This window comes from Tamandua tetradactyla, chromosome X (assembly GCF_023851605.1).
Source record: "Tamandua tetradactyla isolate mTamTet1 chromosome X, mTamTet1.pri, whole genome shotgun sequence".
NCBI classification, from domain to species: domain Eukaryota; kingdom Metazoa; phylum Chordata; class Mammalia; order Pilosa; family Myrmecophagidae; genus Tamandua; species Tamandua tetradactyla.
The window spans coordinates 99,273,716-99,279,344 of record NC_135353.1 but is presented as its reverse complement, the minus strand read 5'-3'; the positions used below and the strand labels follow the sequence as shown (position 1 = coordinate 99,279,344).

Sequence of the window (5,629 nt, the reverse complement as noted above, 5' to 3'; positions counted from 1 at the left end):
AGAACTAAAAGATTCTGATCTGTTTAACAAAACCTAAACTAGAGGTACAGAATAAGCTGAACTGAAGGTCAAAGAACAGATAGACAACAAAGTCATCCAGCAAGAAAATCCTAAGTAAAAAAAAAAAGTGAAAACAATCTCCAGAATAAACTAATTAAGGTAGCTAAATGCCTAGAGGCCAGAAAAAATGACGAATCATTCTAGGAAAATTGAAGATATGGCCCAGTCAAAGGAACAAACGAACAATTCAAATGAGATACAGGAGTTGAAACAATTAATTCAGAATGTTCGAACAGACATGGAAAACCTCATCAAAAATCAAATCACTGAATTGAGGGAGGATATAAAGAAAGCAAGGGATGAACAAAAAGAAGAAATTGAAAGTCTGAAAAAACAAATCACAGAACTTATGGGAATGAAAGGCACAGTAGAAGAGATGAAAAAAAGACAATGAAAACCTAGAATGTCAGATTTAAAGAGGCAGAAGATAGCATTAGTAAACTGGAGGACGGAACATCTGAAATCCAGCAAGAAAACGAAAATATAGGGGAAAAAATGGAAAAATATGAACAGGGATGCAGGGAACTGAATGACAACATGAACCACGTGAATATAGGTGTTGTGGGTGTCCCAGAAGGAGAAGAGAAGGGAAAAGGAGGAGAAAAACTAATGGAGGAAGTTATCACTGAAAATTTCCCAACTCTTATGAAAGACTTAAAATTACAGTTCCAACAGAAGCAACACACAGAACACCTGCATTTAAACAATGACCAAAGGGAGAAGTACATCCAAGAAGCCAGGAGTATAGGCAGCACCATCTGCCAGCCAAAATTGTCCAACCTTTCCCCATCAGTGATTGCCAAAACCGACTCTAAGTTTATGGAGGTCCTCTTGAAAGAATGCTGCAACAAGACCAAAAGGATGCTCGTGGAGAAGGGCCGAGAGGCTGTGGAGCTAGGGCATGGGGAGGTGAACATCACAGGGGTAGAAGAGAATACCGTGATTGCCAGCCTGTGTGATCTCCTAGAAAGGATCTGGAGTCACGGGTTACAAGTGAAACAGGGGAAATCAGCACTGTGGTCCCACCTGTTACATTATCAGGAAAACCGGCAGAGAAAACTCACATCAGGAAGCCTCAGTACCTCAGGAATACTTCTTGACTCAGAACAGAGGAAGTCTGATGCCAGCTCAGTCATGTCTCCCTTGAGAATCTCCCTCATTCAAAATATGAGGCATATCCAGAACATCAGTGGGGAAAGCCAGAGCATGGGTGCAACTGTCCATGGAAAAAAAATTACTTTCCAGACATCTGAAGCAGCTTCTCTCAGAATGTGAGCTTACCAAAAAGTTATACAAGCATTATGCCTTCCTGTGTTGTGATGACAAGAAGGAACAGTTCCTGTATCACCTCCTCTGTTTCAGTGCTCTTGATTACGTTTGCTTCATCAATGTCTTCACAACTATCTTGATCCCATACCATATCCTAATTGTACCAAGCAAGAAGCTGGGGGGCTCCATGTTCACTGCCAATCCATGGATTTGCATCTCAGGAGAACTGGGTGAGACACAGATCCTGCAAATTCCCAGCAACGTGTTAGAGATGACCTTTGAGTGTCAGAACTTGGGGGAGCTCACTACTGTACAAATTGGCCATGATAACTCTGGGATATATGCCAAATGGCTGGTGGAGTATGTGATGGTCAGGAATGAGATCACAGGACATACCTACAAGTTCCCATGTGGCTGGTGTTTGGGAAAGGGCATGTATGACAGAAGCCTGGAGCAAGTTCTTGTTGGGGAGCTGCTGACATCCCAGCCTGAGGTGGATGAGAAGCCATGTTGGACGCCACCACTGCAGCAGTCTCTCAGTATCATCCAGGAGCTTGTTACCACCTCACCCAACAATAAGTCCAAGCTGAACACTGGGCAGATCCAGGAGTCCATTGGGCAGGCAGTCAATGGCATTGTGAAGCACTTTCATAAGCCTGAGAAAGAGCGAGGTAGTCTAACACTACTGCTCTGTGGAGAATGTGGCCTGGTCTCGGCCCTGGAACAGGCTTTTCAGCATAGATTTAAATCACCACGGCTCTTCAAAAATGTCTTCATTTTGGATATCCTGGAAAAAGCACAAACCTACTATGAGACATTGGAGCAGAATGAATTTATCCCTGAGGAAAACTGGCAGAAAAGGGCCCGGAACTTCTGCTGATTTGTCACTGAAATCAACAACACTCCTCAAAACATCAGCAAGGATCGCAAGTTTCAGATGATGGTGTCCTTGGAAGCCAGAGATCACCTCCTACACCAGTGGATTGCCCTGCTGGCTGACTGCCACATCACCGCACACATGTATGAAGATGTGGTGCTAATCAAAGACCACACACTTGTCAATTCCTTCATCCATGTGCTGCAGACATTGCAGTAGTTCAACATCACACTGGAGACATCACTTGTGAAGGGCATTGACATCTGATCTTCCAGTACTTGCTAGCAGCAAGACTGAGAAAGACTCCCATCCTGTAGCTCTGATCCTTCTTCCCAAAGGAACTTAGGGGAGCTGTGCAGGAAGCAGAGAGGAGATGTACACTCTGTAAAAAGAAAACTAGAGGATTTTTGGAATAAATAATCTATTTTAGAGTTTAAAAAAATGACAGATCCAAGAAGTGCAGAGTACCCCAAACAGAATAGATAAAAATAGACGTACTCCAAGACACGTACTAATCAGAATGTCAGATATCAAAAAGAAAGAGAGAATCTTGAAAGCAGCAAGAGAAAAGCAATCCATCACATACAAGGGAAACCCAATAAGACTATGTGTAGATTTCTCTGCAGAAACCATGGAGAAGAGAAGACAGTGGGATGATATATTTAAATTACAAAAAGAGAAAACAGCCAATCAAGAATTCTATATCCAGCAAAATTGTCCTTCAAAAATGAGGAGAAATTAAAACATTTTCAGAAAAAAAATCACTGAGAGTATCTGTAACCAAGAGACCAGCTCTGCAAGAAGTACTAAAGGGAACACTAGAGACAGATAGGAAAAGACAGGAGAGAGAGATGTGGAGAAGAGTGTAGAAATGAAGACTATCAGTAAAGGTAAAAAGAAGGAAAATTAGATATGACATATAAAATCCAAAAGGCAAAATGGTAGAGGAAAGTACTACCCATACAGTAATAACACTAAATGTTAATGGATTGAACTCCCCAATCAAAGGACATACTATGGAGGGGAGAAGGCAGAGTATTCTATATTTACGATACTGAAAGAGAAAGACTTCTATCCAAGAATTATGTACCTAGCCAAATTGTCCTCCAAAACAGAGGGAGAGATTAAAATTTTCACATGCAAATAAAGACTGAGAGAATATGTTAACATGAGACCAGCCCTACAAGAAATACTAAAAGGAGTTCTGCAGGCTAAAAAATAGACAGGAGAGGGAGGTCTGGAATAGGGAACAGAACTGAAGAGTATTAGTGATGGTAACTTAAAGGATAAAAAGAGAAAGAGGGAAATTAATATAGATATCTGACAAATGAAATCCAAAGGATTCAAGAAATGCCTTTACAGTAATAACTTTGAATGTTGACTGACTAAACTTACCAATTAAAAGATACAGATTGGCAGATTGTATATATGCTGCTTACAAAAGTCTCATCTTAGACACAAGGATATGAATACATTGAAAGTGAAAGGATGGAAAAAGATGTTCCATGCAAGCTGTAACCAAAAGAAAGCAGGAGGAGCTATACTAATATTAGACAAAATAGACTTTAAATGTAAAGACATCATAAGAGACAAAGGAGAAAATTATATATTAATAAAAGGAATAATATACCAAGAAGAAATAACAATCATAAATGTTTGTGTTCCCACAAACATTGGCAAAACTGAAGGGAACAATAAATGTTTCAACAATAATATTAGGAGACTTCAATACATCACCCTCCTCCATAGATAGAACAACCAGACAAAGGACCAGCAAGGAAATAAAGGATGCAAATAATTTGATTAATGAATTAGACCTAATAGACATAAATAAGTCATTATACACCAAAACATCAGGATATACATTCTTCTCTAGTGCTCATGGAACATTCTCGAGGATAGATCATAATATGGGGCACAAAATAGGTCTTTATAAATTGAAAAACACTGAAGCACTTTCTCTGATCACAATGGAATGAAGCTGGATATCAATAACCACTAAAGAATGAGAACTTTCACAAATATATGGGGATTAAATAACACACTCTTAAGCAACGAGTGGGTCAAAAAGAAAATTGCTAGAGAAATTAGTAGCTATCTGGAGATGAATGAAAATGAGAATACAACATATCAGAACTTTTGGGATGCAACAAAGGCTGTCTGAGAGGGACATTTGTTGTCCTAAATACCTATATTAAAAAACAAGAGGGTGGGCAATGGTGGCTCAGTGGCAGAGTTCTCGCCTGCCATGCCAGAGACCCAGGTTCGATTCCTGCCCATGTAAAAAAAAGTGCCTGCCCATGTTTTTAAAAAAGTTAAAAAAAAAAAAAAAAACAAGAAAGAGCAAAAATTAAGGACTTAACTGCTCGCCTGGAGGAATGTGAGAAAGAACAGCCAGCAAATTAACCCCAAAGCAAATAGAAGAAAAGAAATAGCAAAGATTAAAGCAAAGTTAAATGAATGGGAGAACAAAAGAACAATAGAAAGAATCAATAAAACCAAAAAAATGGTTCTTTGAGAAAATCAATAAAGTCAATGCACCACTAGCAATGCGGACAAAGAAAGAAAGAGGATGTAACTAAACAAAATCAGAAATGAGAGGGGGATTGTTACCACCGACCCTAAAGTAATAAAAAAAATCATAAGAGGATACTATGAACAACTATATGCCATTGAACTAGACAACTTGGATGAAATGGACAAATTCCTGGAAACACATGAACAAGCTACATGACTCAAGAAGAAATAGAAGATCTCAACAAACCGATCACAAGTAAAGAGAGTCAAACAGTCAACAAAAATCTTCCTACAAAGAAAAGCCCTGAGCCAGATGGCTTCACAGGGGAATTTTATCAAACATTCCACAAAGAACTAACACCAACCCTGCTCAAACTTTTCCAAAAATTTGAGGAAAAAGAAATACTACCTAATTCACGTTCTGAAGCTAACATCACATTAATACCAAAACCAGGTAAAGAAGCTCTGAGAATGGAAAACTACAGGCTAATCTTCCTAATGAACATACATGCAAAAATTCTCACTAAATACTAGCAAATCAAATCCAACAATACATTAAAAGAATTATATACCACGACCAAGTGGGGTTTATACCAGGAAAGCAAGGATGGTTCAACACAAGAAAATCAATTTTACACGACATTAACAAATCAAAAGGGAAAAATCACATGCTCATCTTGATTGATGCTGAAAAAGCATGACAAAATTCAACATCCTTTTCTAATAAAAATACATCAAAAGGTAGGTATCAAAGGTAACTTCCTCAGTATGATAGAGGGCATATATGACATACTGACAGCCAGCACTGTACTCAGTGGAGAGAGGCTAAAAGCTTTCTCTCTAAGATCAGAAATCAGACAAGGATGCCCTCTGTCAGTACTCTTATTCAACATTGTACTAGAAGTT

The 5,629-nt window shown here is 38.9% G+C and overlaps 1 pseudogene; it reads left to right on the top strand.

The window, feature by feature from the left end:
* The first annotated feature begins 569 nt into the window (after positions 1–569).
* Positions 570–2,473, top strand: LOC143670422 (DENN domain-containing protein 5A pseudogene; annotated as a pseudogene).
* The last annotated feature ends 3,156 nt before the right edge of the window (positions 2,474–5,629 follow it).